General features: G+C 43.3%; 1 long non-coding RNA gene across 1 annotated transcript in view; it reads left to right on the forward strand.

Moving 5' to 3' along the window:
- LOC130367102 (uncharacterized) overlaps positions 1 to 16,239 on the forward strand; it is a 62,018-nt gene extending 45,779 nt beyond the window's left edge. Inside the window, exon 3 of the long non-coding RNA XR_008892078.1 lies at positions 15,873 to 16,239. This is a non-coding gene — a long non-coding RNA (uncharacterized LOC130367102). The remainder of the gene's footprint in view (positions 1 to 15,872) is intronic.
- The last annotated feature ends 1,951 nt before the right edge of the window (positions 16,240 to 18,190 follow it).

The raw sequence follows: 18,190 nt of genomic DNA on the forward strand, positions 1-18,190 counted from the left end.
ATATTTATAGTTGACATATAGGAGAACGTGTGTCCCAAGTTTTATCAAAATATCTTCAGCCATTTGGAAGTTATGTTGGAACATACTATACATTTCCCAAAGACTTGCATGGGACTTTAAACAAAAACCCTTACCCTCTCAAATGGGGTTGGGTAAGGGTTAATTTATCTATCCTATGTTTTAGTTGACATTTAAGTAACATGTGTGCAAAGTTTTATCGAAATATCTCCAGCCATTTGGAAGTGATGCTGGAACATACACACATATGCATACATATACATACATACACCCATACATACATACACACATATACATACATACACACACATACCTACACATACACACATATACATACATACATACACACACAAACATATACATACATACATATATATACATACACACATACATACACACATACTTATACACACATATACATACATATATACATACATACACACATACACATATACATACATACACACATACACACATATACATACACACACATATACATACATACTTTTATATACATACACACATACATACATACACACATACATATACACACATGTACATATACATACATACACACGCACATATACATACATACGCACACATACATATACATAAATACACACATACACACATATGCAGTAACCCCCCGACATGCGATGGCCCCGACATATGATAAAATCGACATACGATGGCCTCTCAGAGGCGATCGCATGTCGATGTCAGCATCGACATACAATGCTTTTATATGTCGGGGCCATTGCATTAACTGCTATCCGACAGCGCAAAATGCTTAAGTTGCTGTCGGATAGCAGTTTAAGCATCCCGGGCAGGTTCGCTTACCTATTCCCGCTGCTCCGGGTCCACTTTGAGATCCTCCGGCATCTTCTGCATCCTCTCCAGGGTCCGGGCCTTGCTTTCCGGCGTCGCTATTACGTCACTACTTATGCCGTGCTGGCGCAGCAACGTAATAACTAGTGTTGAGCGGCATAGGCCATATTCGAATTTGCGAATATTAGCGAATATATGGACAAATATTCGTCATATATTCGCATATTCGTAATATTCTCGTTTTATTTTCGCATATGCGAAAATAAAAGCATGTGAAAATTAGCATATACAAAATTACCACAAACAAATATTCGCATATGCGAAAATTAGCATACGCTAATTTTCGCATATGCGAAAATTCGCACACCAGTCTCACACAGTAGTATTAGAGCCTTCTTTACACCACACAAGCTGAAGGCAGAGAGGGGTGATCACTGTGATGTGTACTGTGAAGAAAAAAATAAAATAAAAAAAATGAATATTCGTAATTACGAATATATAGCGCTATATTTGTGAATATGCGATGTTCGCGAATAAAATTCGTATTGCGAATATTCGCGAGCAACACTAGTAATAACGTCACCAGAAAGCAAGGCCCGGACCCTGCAGAAGATGGGGAAGAAGCCTGCAGAAGATCCCGAAGAAGACGCCAGAGCAGCGGGACAGCATCGGGAGCCCCTGGGACAGCATCGGGAGCAGTGGGGACCTGAGGTGAGTACAGCTTCCTATACTTTACATTGCACGGATCCCTCAACATACGATGGATTCGACAAACGATGGGTCGTTTGGAACGAATTATCATCGTATCATGTTGAGGGACCACTGTACGTACATACACACATATACATACATACATATATATACATACACACATACATACATACATACATACATATACACACATACATATACATACATACACACATATACATACATATACACACATACCTACACATACACACATATACATACATATTCATACATACACACATACACACATACATATACACACATATACGTACATGTACATATACATACATACATACACACATATATACACACACATACATACATACATACATACATACACACATACACATACGTACATACATACACATACACACATACACACACATACATACACATACATGTACACACATACGCACACATACACACACATTAGTCCAGATTTATCAAACTGTGTGAGAGAAAAAATAGAGTAATTTTACCACAGCGACCAATCACAGCTCAGCTTTCACTTCACGAGAGCTCGTTTGCTGAGCTGTGATTGGCTGTGGGAAAATCTCTCTATTGTTTCCCCGCACAGTTTGATAAATCTGGACCACTTTTTATATATATAGATGACATATGAATAATCACATGTCATATTATTGCTACCCCTATAATCATCCGATAATATATTGCCGTGATCCCAGCGCTTATTTCCAGCAGAGGTTACAGTCTGTTTTCCTATATACCCAAACAGGTGTGACAATGCCAGTAGCAATTTAAAAGGTTTCTTTCAAACTATAGTGTTTTTTGGAGTAAGCAATTTTCCATTCATTATTGCTTAGCTGTTCTAGCACTTTATAAACCAGAACTATGCAGAAAACGAGGCTCCCCATGTAGAAGGACTGTGCTCATGTGTAGGTAAACACAATGGTGACATTGATCAGCAATAGCTCTCACCAGGGGTCTTATGGATGTGTGCCCACGTGCTTATGGCAGAACTTTAGCTAGGCGGTTACATTAATGCTTTGCAGGAAAATATGTTTTAATAGAACATCAGCCTTGATGGCTTTCACATGAAGTTGGTTATCAGTCAGGAAAATAATATCTAAAGAGCGAAACAAAGACAGGACAACAAGCGCAGTGACAGCTTGTGTTGTACTGACAAGGTAGAAAAGCCTGCAATAATGCAGTAATGAGTTGTGAGTGGCAGCAAAGAGCATCAACAGGCAATAAAGTCAGCGGCAGTGGCACGTGCATCTGCTGGCTTAGGCTATGTTCACATCATGATGGGGCTGAATGTCGGAGGCATACCTCAACAGAAGACCATTGGTTACATATAAACAAAGGACGTGCTTTGCTTTTGACCTTGAGCTTTTGACCTTGAGTTAACGGGGGCCTGTGTTTTTGTTAAAGGAGTACTCCGGTGAAAACCTTTTTTCTTTTAAATCAACTGGTGGCAGAAAGTTAAACATATTTGTAAATTACTTCTATTAAAAAATCTTAATCCTTCCTGTACTTATTAGCTGCTGAATGCTACAGAGGAAATTCCTATCTTTTTGGAACACTGATGACATCACGAGCACAGTGCTCTTTGCTGACATCTCTGTCCATTTTAGCAGATGCATAGCAGATGTATGCTAAGGGCAGTATGGTGGCTCAGTGGTTAGCACTGCTGCTTTGCAGAGCTGGGGACTTGGGTTCAAATCCCACCAAGGGCAACAATAAATAAAGTGTTATTATTATTATTATTATTATTATTATTATAACATCAGCAGAGAGAACTGTGCTCATGATGTCATCAGAGAGCATTCCAAAAAGAAAATAATTTCCTCTGTAGTATTCAGCAGCTAATAAGTACAGGAAGGATTAAGATTTTTTAATAGAAGTAATTTACAAATATGTTTAACTTTCTGCCACCAGTTGATTTAAAAGAAAAAAGGTTTTCACTGGAGTAGCCCTTTAACACATGTACTGAACATATTCACTAAACCTGATGTGAACACAGCCTTACATAAGACAATAGTGAATGCGTGCTGCATCGCATATTAAGTGTAGAGATGTAAGGCCATGTTCACATGGTGGAATCTCTGAGCGGAATCTGGTGGTAATTCCCATTGTTTTGCTGCACCGTGAACATAGCAGAAATTCTGTGGCAGATGTTTCCGTTGCACCCTCATGTATCATGATCCAGAACTTTTCACATCCAGAGTTTTTGGGCTTATTTTTAACAAACAGAGATAAAACTATAAATAATTAAACTTACTACTGAAATAACATGTAATAAAATATGTGTCCAACAGTTCCCAATTTACATGACAATTAGAGATGAGCTAATTAAAAAAAAAAATTCAATTAGAATGATTTGTCGAATTTTACCCAAAAATTTGGTTTGGTCCGAATTTATTTGCGGCGATTCCCTATTAAAACGGCTATTTCTGGGTTAAAGAAAGCCTTGATAGGGGTGTAGAACACTTTGCTTTGTCATAACATGCATAGGGAGTGTGCTGGGTTAGTGAAATAATACTGTTATTAAGTATGACATGCAGATTGTTTTGGAAATGTCCTTCATGCCATGAGAATGTAGTGACAAGAGTTAGCTTCCATTCAGTACTTCTTATATGGCTTTTATGTATTGAAATTATTTATTCAAATTCACTCTTCATCAATTATAAAACTTAAACGTCTTTAACCCCTTATGGACTCAGACCATTTTGGCCTTAAGGACTGAGCAAATTTTATTTTTACGTTATGTTTCTTCCTTCTTGCCTTCTAAAAATCCTAACTCTTGTATATTTTCATCCACAGACGAGTATAAGAGCTTGTGTTTTTGCGCTACCAGTTGTCCTTGGCATCACTCATTTTACCATGAAATGGATGGCACAACGAAAAAATACTATTTGTGTGGGAAAATTTAAAGGAAAACTGCAATTTTGCACATTTATGAGCAGACCATATAGCCTGAGGAGACCATATAGTGGCTGAATGACACAGCCTGGAGGTGGCATCAGCAGGAGGAGAACATATGGTGGCAGAATGAGGCAGCCTGGAGGTGGCATCAGCATGAGGAGAACATATGGTGACAGAATGAGACAGCTTGGACTTGGATTCAGCATGAGAACATATGGTGGCAGAATGAGACAGCCTGGAGCTTACATCAGCATGAGGAGAATATATGGTGGCAGAATGAGACAGCCTGGAGCTTGCATCAGCATGAGGAGAACATATGGTGGCAGAATGAGCCAGCCTGGAGGTGGCATCAGCATGAGGAGAACATATGGTGGCAGAAAGAGACTACCTGGAGCTGGCATCAACATGTTGAGAAAATATGGTGGCAGAATGAGACAGCCTGGATGTGGCATCAGAATGAGAACATATGGTGGCAGAATGAGAAAGCTTGGAACTGGCATCAGCATGAGGAGAACATATGGTGGCAGAATGAGACAACCTGGAGGTGGCATCAGCATGAGTAGAACATATAGTGGCAAAATTAGACAGCATGGAGCTGACATCAGCATGATGAGAACATATGATGGCAGAATGAGACAGCCTGGAGGTGGCATCAGCGTGAGAACATATGGTGGCAGAAGGAGACAGCCTGGAGCTGGCATCAGCATGAGGAGAACATATGGTGGCAGCCTGAGACAGCCTGGAGGTGGCATCAGCATGAAAACATATGGTGGCAGAATAAAACAGCCGGAAGGTGGCAGCAGCAGCATCAGGAGTCCAGAAAGTGACCCGGTGACAGAGTGGGTCGGTGGGTGGCAATGCCAGTACCCGGTGACGAAGATGGTTGAAAGAATGAGCACTTGGCATCAGATGTGTGGCATCAGGGGGGTGGCAGGATCAGAACAGTAGCTGAGGCAGGTAGGCAGTAGTGATGAGCGGCATTGGCCATATTCAAATTTGCAATATTTTGGGAATATATAGAAGAATATTCGTCCTATATTCGTGAATTTCCCGTATTAGTTATACTCGCATTTTTGCATATTCGTATATTCGCATATTCGCGTATTCGGGGAACAAAACAGTGAGGGGGTGGGCAACTTCACTATTGGTTGCTAGGAATGTTGTTGATAACCTCTGACAATTGTATTTGCATCATTTTAATTGGCCCACAAGTGAAAAGAAAGAATATATGAATATTCACATATGCGAATATACGCACATGGGAATATTCACATGCGAATATGTGCATATGCGAATATGCGCATATGCGGAAAAAAGTGAACATTTGTAATTTCGAATATATAGCAATATACAGGGTGGGCCATTTATATGGAAACACCTTAATAAAATGGGAATGGTTGGTGATATTAACTTCCTGTTTGTGGCACATTAGTATATGTGAGGGGGGAAACTTTTCAAGATGGGTGGGGACCATGGCGCCATTTTGAAGTTGGCCATTTTGAATCCAACTTTTGTTTTTTCAATAGGAAGAGGGTCATGTGACACATCAAATTTATTGGGTATTTCACAAGAAAAACGATGATGTGCTTGCTTTTAACGTAACTTTATTCTTTCATGAGTTATTTACAAGTTTCTGACCACTTATAAAATGTGTTCAATGTGCTGTTCATTGTGTTGGATTGTCAATGCAACCCTCTTCTCCCACTCTTCACACACTGATAGCAACACCACAGGAGAAATGCTAGCACAGGCTTCCAGTATCCGTAGTTTCAGGTGCTGCACATCTCGTATCTTCACAGCATAGACAATTGCCTTCAGATGACCCCAAAGATAAAAGTCTAAGGGGGTCAGATCAGGAGACCTTGGGGGCCATTCAACTGGCCCACAACCACCAATCCACTTTCCAGGAAACTGTTCATCTAGGAATGCTCGGACCTGACACCCATAATGTGGTGGTGCACCATCTTGCTGGAAAAACTCAGGGAACGTGCCAGCTTCAGTGCATTAAGAGGGAAACACATCATCATGTAGCAATTTCGCATATCCAGTTGAATGGCCCCCAAGGTCTCCCGATCTGACCCCCTTAGACTTTTATCTTTGTGGTCATCTGAAGGCAATTGTCTATGCTGTGAAGATATGAGATGTGCAGCCCCTGAAACTACGAATACTGGAAGCCTGTGCTAGCATTTCTCCTGCGGTGTTGCTATCAGCGTGTGAAGAGTGGGAGAAGAGGGTTGCATTGACAATCCAACACAATGGGCAGCACATTGAACACATTTTATAAGTGGTCAGAAACTTGTAAATAACTCATGAAACAATAAAGTTATGTTAAAAACAAGCACATCATTGTTTTTCTTGTGAAATTCCCAATAAGTTTGATGTGTCATATGGCCAACTTCAAAATGGCCGCCATGGTCACCACCCATATTGAAAAGTTTCCCCCCTCACATATACTAATGTGCCACAAACAGGAAATTAATATCACCAACCATTCCCATTTTATTAAGGTGTATCCATATAAATGGCCCACCCTGTATATTCAAAATATTTGCGAATTCGTGATTTGCGATATTCGCGATAAAAATTTGAAATGCAAATATTCACGCCCAACACAAGTAGGCAGAAGAAAACGGTCTCTTTTGTAAAAGTGTTGGTGTATACAAGTAAGTATTGAGGATATGCATTACGTAAAACGTAACTTTTTAAAATATATGTACCCAATTTTTTTTTCCTTTAACAAAAGGAAAGGTTTGCAAAAAACACTATGTGCTACCTACACCACCAAGTATTGATGTGATGCAAAGACCTCTAAAAGGTGAAAGGGAACAACCTATGGTCCATTGTAACCGGTGGGGGTAAAAACTTCCCCTGCAATGCCCTAATCTCGCACAATCAATTCCCTTCTTGGCAAGTGTTACTCGCCCTAAAAAGGGCAGCCCCACACAGGAACATCTCCCTATTTCCAACTAAAAACACTGCCATTTCCCAGGGTTTTTAGGTGGAAAATAGGGAGAGGTTCCTGTTTGGGGCCGTCCTATTTAGGACGAATAACACTTGACTCCAAAAGGTGGAAGGGAACAATGTATTGTCAATTGTAGCAGGTGGACGTAAAAACTTCCTCTGTAAGGCCCCATTCTCGCCCTATTAATTCCCTTCTTGGAAAGTGTTACTCGTCCTTAAAAGGGCGGCCCCACACAGGAACCTCTCCTTATTTCCAACTAAAAACCCTGGGATATGGCAGTGTTTGTATGTGTAATTAGGGAGAGGTTCCTATGTGGGGCCGCCCTTTTTAGGGTGAGTAACACTTGCCAAGAAGGGAATTAATAGTGTGAGAGTAGGGCCTTACAGGGGAAGCTTTTACCCCCACCTGTTACAATGGACCATACATTGTTCCCTTCCACCTTTTAGAGGTCTTTGCATCACATCAATACTTGGTGGTGTAGGAGGAACATGGTGTTTTTTGCACACCTTTCCTTTTGTTCCTTTAGTTAAGTTTTAGCTAATGCATATCCTCAATACTTACTTGTGGTCTGATGCGGAGGAATTTCCTGTAACTGGGGAGCAGCACCTTAAATATGTTTTGCACTATCCATATTTGTGAAATTTTGGTGTGGCACCATGGTCAATATACTCTGATGCATCAGGCATTGGTGGTGGAAATCCTGGCTGATCCATGCCTGATTCATCTTCACAAAGGTCAGTCTCTCCACATTTTTCGTGGACAGACGAGTTCTCCTTGGGGTTACTATGGCCCCTACTATACACCCGCTCTTATGGCACACTACTGGATGGGCAGGACAGATTTTCCAGAGCAAATCTGGCTAGTTGCAGCCACAAATAAAGTTTGACTGCACAGAAGTCCAGCGGATGTTCAAAGTGTGTTGGCAGGGTCATGTCAAGGTATGCCACCACGTGCTGGTTCAGGTCCTGCTTAGTGTTGCTCGCGAATATTCACAATGCAAATTTTATTCGCGAATATCGCATATTCGCGAATATTCGCGAATATAGCACTATATATTCCTAATTACGAATATTCGTTTTTGTTTTTTTTCCACAGTACACATCACAGTGATCACCCCTCTCTGCTTCCAGCTTGTGTGGTGTAAGAAGGCTCTAATACTACTGTGTGAGACTGGCGTGCAAATTTTCGCATGTGCGAAAATTTCCATATGCTAATTTTCGCATATGCGAATTTCCGCATAGGCTAATTTTTGTATATGCTAATTTTCTCATATGCTAGTTTTCGCATACGTGAATTTTTCGCATATGCGAAAATAAAACGCGAATATTACGAATATGCGAATTTAGCGAATATATGACGAATATTCGTCCATATATTCGCAAAATACCGCAAATTCGAATATGGCCTAGTGTTGAGCGGCATGCTCAACACTAGTCCTGCTCCAGGTGTACCTGCTGCTGATGAGTTGCTTCACTATGCGGTTGAAGAAAGCTACTCATCAGCGACTGTAGACTCAGGCTGCTGCTGATGGAGCTGGTACTGCTCCTGCCACCCCACCCCTCCCCAGCAGCCATGGCAGTATAAGGTGAGCACAGGGGCCCCCAAGTCAGACCTGCAAGAGGGTGGACGATGGAGCACTGTCTACATAGGATGTCACTGTAGTAGGTCAGTTTGTCCTCCCTCTCAGTGGGTGTAAAATGGCCCCCATTTTGTGCCGGTATCGAGGGTCCAATAAGGTGGAGAGCCAAAGTCATCCTGCTGCCGAATGGTGAACATTTGGCGGTCACTACGCAAGCAAGTGAGCATGCATCGTGCCATTTGTGCAAGTGACTCGGAAGGACTACCTTCCTCCATCTCCACTGCATACTGCCACAGTGTGTCTGGGTCCTCTATCTTGTCTTTCTCATCACCCTGTAGCTCCTCTGGCTGCTCCTTCTCCTCCTCTCCTGTCAGATGATTAGAAAAACCACCCATTTCACGAAACCTAAACTATGCTCCACTGTCCAAATCCTCCTCCTCTTCCAGTTCAGCCTGCATAGGGCTCATGTGGCCATGAGTTGTAGGCGCCACGTCTCCAGTGCCCTGAACAGCCGTCATTTCCAACACATGTTGTAGGAAATGAAGCTGTGGAATGACGTCATTCACCCCGTAATCCTGGTGACTGACTAATAATGTGGCTTCCTCAAAGGGCCTGAGCAAACATCAGGTGTCACGAATGAGCTGCCACTGGTTCACATTGAAGTTACACAGGGGAGTCCCCCTATCTGCTTGGATCATGAATAAATCAGTGATGGCTTTTCTCTGTTTGTATAGTCGGTCCAACATATGGAGGGTGGAATTCCAACATGTGGAAACGTCGCAAATAAGACCATGTTGGGGGATGCCGTTCTGACACTGCACCTCAAGGAGGGTGTGCTTTGTGGTGTACAAGTGGCTGAAGTGCATGCAAAGTTTCCTTCCCATTGTTAGGATGTCTTGCAGATGGGGGGAACACTTCAGGAACTCCTTGGCAACCAGATTGAAAACGTGTGCCATGCAGGGCGCATGTCTCAGGCTTCCTTGAAGCAGCGCAGACAAGATGTTCTTCCCGTGGTCAGTCACCATGGTTCCCATTTCCAGTTTTCTTCGAGTAAGCCATGATTTGATTCCTTAATGAATGACTTTCAGCAGTTCCTCCCCTGTGTGAAGGCAAACCATGTGAAGAACAGCGTGACACTGCTGTGCCCTGCACACATGGTATGCTGGAGGGCCACTGAGACTTGTCCGTGCAGTGAAGGCTGAGGACACAGTGGAGGATGAGGAGGTGGAGTCGCACACTGTCACAGGCCCAACGGCGTGAGAGAATGGAGGCGGAAACGGCGTGACCTGTCCAAGTTGCTGTTGTGGCTGTGCAGGAACCACATTCACCTAGTGGGCTGTAAAGGACTTTTATTGTCCCTGTCCACAAGTTGGAGCTTCCATGCACTTTGGTACACACTGACTGGCTCAAGGACTGGCCCACCTTCTGTTCTACAAAATTGTGCAGGGCTGGTACTGCTTTCTTCGCAAAGAAATGATGGCTTTGGACTCTACATCTCGTCTCGGCGCAAGCCATCAGTTCTCTGAAAGGTGCAGAGTTCACCACTTGAAAAGGGAGGGACTGCAGCACCCGCAACTTGGACAAAAGCACATTCAGTTTTTACACCGTTGGATGAGTGGATGCATACTGTTGTGTCCTGGACATGACTTCGCTGATGGATTGCTGGCGGAATGACTGACTCGAAGTAGGAGGAACAGGAGCATCCAGAGCAACAGAAGATGGGTATGACAGACAGTTCCCTTCAGTTGAGGTGGTGGAGCCTTTGCTGGTTGGAACAGGGAAGTAGCTTATGCCTGTCCTCTAGTAGATCATCCTCACTAAATAGTGGAGTTGAACCCACAGCATAAGATACTTCTGTAGGGGAGGAAACAGCATAGGACAGAGGCAATGGAAGGACAGGGACTGCTCCAGTGCCATGCCAACTGAGGGTTGTGTCTGAGGATCCCACCAATTATTTACTGGGGGGTGTCAGATGTCACTTGTGACCGAGTTAACCAATCGATGACAGCAGATGGGTTGCTAGGCCTCCCGCTGCAACTCCTGCTGCCACTCGCCCCTGGCCTGCTGCGACCTCTGCCTGATGAATTTAGGCCACTGTCACTCCTCTGTGTAACACTCACGGTAGTAGTGGATCCGCTGTACCTGTGTGGAAAATGAAGTGGCCATACCAGGGAGCAGAGTCTAAGGTGCCGCTGGTTTTCACCAGAGCCCACCGCAAAGAGGGATGGACTTGCTGCGGCGGCGGCGGCACCCAGGTCACTACCCCTGGTACGGCTCGTCCACACATGTTGCTGAGATGTAGTGTAGCGCAGAAGGGATATGGCAACTCGATGTCAGGATAGCAGAAGGTCAGGGCAGGTGGCACAGGTGCGTGGTCAGGAACGTAGCAGGAGGTCAATAGGCAGGCTGCAATGGAGCAAGGTCAGGTCACGGAACAGAAGATCAGAACACGGCTGGGCAAACACAGTAACTCTTTCTCTAAGGCTCTAGGCAAACAAAGATCCGGCAAGGAGTGGTGGGAGGTGCAGATACTTATAAAAGAGATACAGGTTCAACTCATAATTAAGGGCACACTGGCCCTTTAAATCGCAAAGCGCCGGCGCGCGCGCACACGTCCCGGCGATGCGCATGCAGAGAGGAGACAGGGGGAGGGGAGTGCTCACGACCAGAGCGCTGCCCGTAAAACTCTGTGCATGTTCTGGCACTTCTCTGCCTGACATATTTATACACCAGCTGAGTGTGTATATGTTACTTATGACAAGAGGACAATACACTCCACTACGCTTAAAACTGTATTAGACTACAGAAACAAGTGGGTAGCTTTGGCTGGCCCTTCAGAGTAACTAGGCCAAAATTAATTAGTTTTTCAGGGAAATAAACATACACAACATAGGTGTACGTACAGTTTACACTTATGACAGGTGGACAATACGCTCCACTTAAAACTGTATTAGGCTACAAAAAGAAGTGTGTTACTTTGGCTGACCTTTCACAGTAACTAGGCCCAAATTATTTTAACAGGAAAATATATAAAGGACACCACGTAGGTGTACATACAGTTTAAACTTATGAGAGGAGCTGAATGGGCTATAAAAAAGTGTGTAGCTTTGGCTGGCCTTTCACAGTAACTAGGCCAAAATTAGTTTTATAGGAAAATATATAAAGGACACCACGTAGGTGTACCTACAGTTTAAATTTATGAGAGGAGAACTATATGCTCCACTAAAAACTGTATAAGGCTACAGAAACAAGTGGGTAGCTTTGGCTGGACTTTCACAGTAACTAGGCCCGAATCAGGAAAGAAAAACTAGCCTTTCACAATAACTAGGCCCAAATTAGTTTTACAGGAAAATATATAAAGAACACCACGTAGGTGTTAATACTCTCCGCTTAAAACTGTATTTGGCTACAAAAACAAGGGTGTAGCTTTGGCTCGCCATTCACAGTAACTAGGCCCAAATTAGTTTTACAGGGAAAAAAAACGTATACCACCTATGTACGCACCTATGTTACACTTATGAGAGGACAATAAGCTCCACTATGCAACCTGTATTAGGCACCGTAATCAGTGGCCCCTGTTAGCTTAACAGTTGTTGTACACCCAACTGCAGCAGTACAGAATCGCTGTGTAGTAGAGCCCAGTACAGTATCATTAGGCACTAATAGCAGGTGACAATGGCTTTTACTGCTCAGCCTAAGTGGCCCCTATAAACTTTAGAGTTGCTGTACACCACAGCAGCAGTAGAGTCGCTGTGTATTACACCGAAAAGTGTACTTTCTCTCTCCCTTCCCTGTCAGTGCTTTTCTGCAGTGATTTAGGCTTGTGGTGAATCGCTACTGTCAAGCTGTTTTTCTGTGCAACACACACTCTGCTTTATCTCTCCCTGCAATTAAACGCTCTCTCTGAAATAAAACGCTGGAATACCTGGCCGCAAGATGGCTGTCATAGGGCTGTGACATCACAGGGCTGGCTGGCTGCTGATAGACTGTATGCTGCATGTTATTCAGGGTCATACCACCTACCCACCTTCCCGCCTTCCCAGAGTTCCTTGCTCCATTTCCTCACATGTGGATCCGCCAGTTTAAATGCCCTGGAGCCTGGACCACACTAAATTGAGTTTAATGAAATGATTTGTGCAATCGATTTGCGGCGATATTCAGATTCATTGCAAAGCAAATTTTTCCTGAAATTCGTAATGAATTCGGATTCGTCAGATTCGATTCGCTCATCCCTAGTGACAATTATATGACACCAACATTAATACCGTATTGCGTACATCAGTACCTTTGGCAGGTATGAGTTAATACATTGCATCTTGTCAACACCAAGTAAATAGTTTTTGAATAGCCTATTCTTTTTTCAAGCATACCTGTACTTTCCAAAGATGTTTAAAAACACCCATGGTCAGAGTGCTGACAAGGTGATTTTAGTGCTCTCGGTGCTGTTATTGAGCCCCTAAGAGTCCCCTCCATGGTGCACAGCTATTTATTATTCTCTTAATTTTACAGGGCGGGACCAAAGCTGGTTTGTTTGCCCGTAGTACACACACAGGGACTTTACCTCCCTTACTTGTTTGGCCAGTCACGGCACAGCACAAGATATTCCTGTCTGCCATGCCTTAACATAGTATTGGAGAAAGAGCACTGAACTTAACAGGCTAGTATTGTGCTGAAGGAATGAGTTATAGTATAATATTATAGATGGTATGTGAATGGAAAATAATTTACTGATGCGTTTACAATGTGCTATGCTATGTGCGCCACAATAAAGGAAACTGCTGCAGGATGATAACAAAGTAGGGGCTACATAACAAAAAAACCTGATCTAAAGAATGAACTGCTTTTGACAACAAGCTAAAGGGGAGTTTGAATTACATTCAGGAGGCAGCACTGTTTTTTTATTGCAAGTATTTACTCAAGAAACAGCTGCCCAGAGCTTTAACTTTAGGGTGCTAAGAGATAAGATAGAAGTTTTGATTCAACATTTAGGCACAGGGTATTATGTGGACCCTCTGGAGGAGGAGAATCACAAAAAGTTTGGATTCTAACTGATCCAAATTTATGTGATATTTGGACCATATCCAATTAACACCGAATCACTTCAGTAATCTCAAGTTTAGGTGTTTGTCTTCAATATTGTGAGAGGCCAAACAACTCATTTGGGTCCTAGATAGGAACTTCATGAATTAACATAAAAAAAATATCTTTAGTTTACAGAATATGTACATTCTTTATTAGCAATGTTTTTTTTAGTATGATGGAGCACCCAGTCACAAGGCAAAAGTGATATTTAAGTGGTTGGTGAACAAAACATTGACATTTGGTGTTTACGGCCAGAAAAAACTTTTTAGATCTCAGTCCTATTTGTCAATCCTCAAAAAGCACGAAGACATACAAACACACACAAAATTGTATTAAACACCAAGCTCTGCTTAGACAAGAATTGGTTGTCATAAGCCCAGAAACTGGAAAAAAAGGGTCAGTATTGTAAATATTTATTCTGAAAAAAAAAAATATATATATATATACACAGTACAGACCAAAAGTTTGGACACATCTTCTCATTCAGTGTTTTCTTTATTTTCATGACTATGAAAATTTTAGATTCACACTGAAGGCATCAAAACTATGAATTAACACATGTGGAATTATATACATAACAAAAAAGTGTGAAACAACTGAAAATATGTCATATTCTAGGTTCTTCAAAGTAGCCACCTTTTGCTTTGATCACTGCTTTGCACACTCTTGGCATTCTCTTGTTGAGCTTCAAGAGGTAGTCAACTGAAATGGTTTTCACTTCACAGGTGTGCTGGTGTGGAGGAGGAGGTGTGATGGTGTGGGGGTGCTTTGCTGGTGACACTGTTGGGGGATGTATTCAAAATTGAAGGCATACTGAACCAGCATGTCTACTACAGCATCTTGCAGCGGCATGCTATTCCATCCGGTTTGCGTTTAGTTGGACCATCATTTATTTTTCAACAGGACAATGGCACCAAACACACCTCCAGGCTGTGTAAGGGCTATTTGACCAAGAAGGAGAGTGATGGGGAGCTGTGCCAGAGGACCTGGCCTCCAAAGTCACTGGACCTGAACCCAATCGAGATAGTTTGGGTGAGCTGGACCGCAGAGTGAAGGCAAAAGGGCCAACAAGTGCTAAGCATCTCTGGGAACTGCTTCAAGACTGTTGGAAGACCATTTCAGGTGACTACCTCTTGAAGCTCATCAAGAGAATGAGTGTGCAAAGCAGTAATCAAAGCAAAAGGTGGCTACTTTTAAGAATCTAGAATATGACATATTTCAGTTGTTTCCCACTTTTTTGTTATGTATATAATTCCACATGTGTTAATTCATAGTTTTGATGCCTTCAATGTGAATCTACAATTTTCAAAGTCATGAAAATAAAGAAAACTCTGAATGAGAAGGTTTGTTCAAACTTGTGGTCTGTACTGTATATATATATATATAGTAGTCTGGCTAAGCTGACACCAGGGAACATTACCTGAAAAGGTGATGTAATGAGCTGCTTTGCATATTCCCCTACCCAGAATGCCCGCGGAGTGGTTAATGGCCTTCTGAAGCTCCGTTACACCAGGAGTGGTGGCCTCGCCATGAGGTAAATACTCGTCTCCTTTATATATATATATATATATATATATATATATATATATATACGTCAATAAAAGTGTAAAAGCTTATAAAATGCTTATTATTGTACCTTAGTAACCATAGAAACATCTGACAAAAAAATCTAAAAACACAGAGACAGCAAACATCGTAAAAACAAAAAAGACACTGTTTGGTCTTTTTGAAATTAACCTTTATTTTACCTTCTGTTTGTCACAGACAAAATAGATATATTTCAAACTAAACTGCAATGAATCGCAATGAAGCGACAGAGAACGAAGAAACATTGCCCATGGCAAGTCTCATTTGATGTGACCTAGGCTCATATGTTATGGAAAGATTGTGCCCTCGGAAAACAAAGAACAAAGGAGCTTTTCTTGTGGAATCACCCTAGAACCCCATGTAATTTGTTAAGTTAACACTATGGCTTGTGCAGGAATCGAAGGAGCTTGATACGCTTCACTGTGCTATGTGAACACTAGGGTGCCCTCCTGTAAGCTATATATAAGTCATGAGATACATGTTACAGTTGTTCTGTTAGTTGTTTATTTGAGATTTATCTTACATTTATTACATTCCCACACTACTTATTGAGCTTGGTTGATCTGATTGGATAAAAGTTGTTTTCATATTTGTCCTCTAATAAATAACTTTGGGTAAACATACCTCAGCATATTATTTACTTAATAAAAGTAGTAGAGAGTCGGCACTCGTATAAGTGGTGGTGCACGTGGAAAAGGGGTGCAAATAATAGGTAGAAGAAATCCCGGCACTCACTGGATATGCTGAATCATAGTAGTAGTTTATTTATCCATATGCAAGGTAATGCAAGATAGCTACTCGCAGGACGCGTTTCGGCCAAGTGGCCTTTGTCAACTGATAAGTTGACAAAGGCCACCTGGCCGAAACACGTCCTGCGAGTCGCTATCTTGCATTACCTTGCATATGGATAAATAAACTACTATGATTCAGCATATCCAGTGAGTGTCGGGATTTCTTCTACCTATTATTATTTACTTGACCACTGGTTGTCTGGAAGCAAACACAGTCTTGAAGGGGTACTGCGGTGCTTAGACATCTTATCCCCTATCCAAAGGATAGGGGATAAGATGCCTGATCGCGGGAGTCCCATCTGTTAAGATTCGGCAGGCTGGAGGTGGATCCTCTGTGTCAGCGAGGGATTGGCGTGGCCCGTATTGGTGGACCGGTTCTAAGTTGCTACTGGTATTCACCAGAGCCCACCGCAAAGCGGGATGGCCTTGCTGCGGCGGTAGCAACCAGGTCGTATCCACCGGTAACGACTCAACCTCGCTGACTGCTGAGAGTGGCGTGGGACAGGAGGACTAGACAGAGGCGAGGTCAGACGTAGCAGAAGGTCAAGGCAGGCGGCAAGGTTCTTAGTCAAGGGTAACGGCAGAAGGTCTGGTAACACTGGTAAGACAATCACAGGAACGCTTTCACTAGGCACAAGGCAACAAGATCCGGCAATGCAGGGAAGGGGAAGTGAGGTAATATAGGCCTGGAGCAGGTGAGCTAATTACACTGATTGCTTGCGTGCCCTAGAAAGCGGAGCCGCGCGCGCCAGGACGTGACAGCCGGGGACCGGGACAGGTAGGTAGATTGGGATGCGATCCGCGAGCGGGCGCGTTCCGCTATGTGGATCGCATCCCCGCCGGCAGTGTCAGTGCAGCGTTCCCGGTCAGCGGGTCTGACCGGGGCGCTGCAGAGAGGAGAACGCCGCGAGCGCTCCGGGGAGGAGCAGGGTCCCGGAGCACTCGGCGTAACAGTACCCCCCCCTTAGGTCTCCCCCTCTTTTTGTCTGCTTGTCCCTTCATACGAGACAAGGCCATTGGGAGTGACTCTTGAGTTTCCTTCCAGATGATAGAGAAGTCCTGGGTAACTTCATCAACGGCAGGCAATCCAGAAGAAGTGGGAATGGGGAGGGGGGGCAGAGGGTGAAGCTTGCCATGGGGCAGAGTGTTACCAGGAAGGGGGCTATGAGGAGGCAAAATCTCAGCTTGCTTTTTGCCGAAAATATCCTGGTAAGCCTTGGGAGGGACCGGTATGGGTGGAACCTCAGGAGTTAGACAAGTGGGAGCAGATGTGAGGCATCGTTTGTGACAAGAAGGACCCCAATTTTTGATCTCCCCGGTGGTCCAGTCAAGGGTAGGAGAATGACGTTGGAGCCATGGCAGACCGAGGAGGACTTCAGAGGTGCAGTTGGGCAGAACAAAAAATTTAATTTTTTCGTGATGCAGTCCAATGCTCATAAGCAGGGGTTCTGTGCGGTAACGCACAGTGCAGTCCAATTTTACTCTGTTGACAGAAGAAATGTAGAGCGGCTTGACGAGACGGAAATGTTCGGTACTAGCGCAGTACAGGCATACATTTTTATCTCTGCGACGAGACCTCTCTTCATGGGTCAGGCGAGACTGATCCACTTGCATAGCCTGCTCTGCGGAAGGCACAGGGGTAGATTGCAAAGGATTCCGGGGGAGAGGTGCCCAGAGATCAAGGTCCTTTTCCTGGCGGAGCTC

The sequence above is a fragment of the Hyla sarda genome, chromosome 4 (genome assembly GCF_029499605.1).
Source record: "Hyla sarda isolate aHylSar1 chromosome 4, aHylSar1.hap1, whole genome shotgun sequence".
Taxonomy (NCBI): Eukaryota; Metazoa; Chordata; class Amphibia; order Anura; family Hylidae; genus Hyla; species Hyla sarda.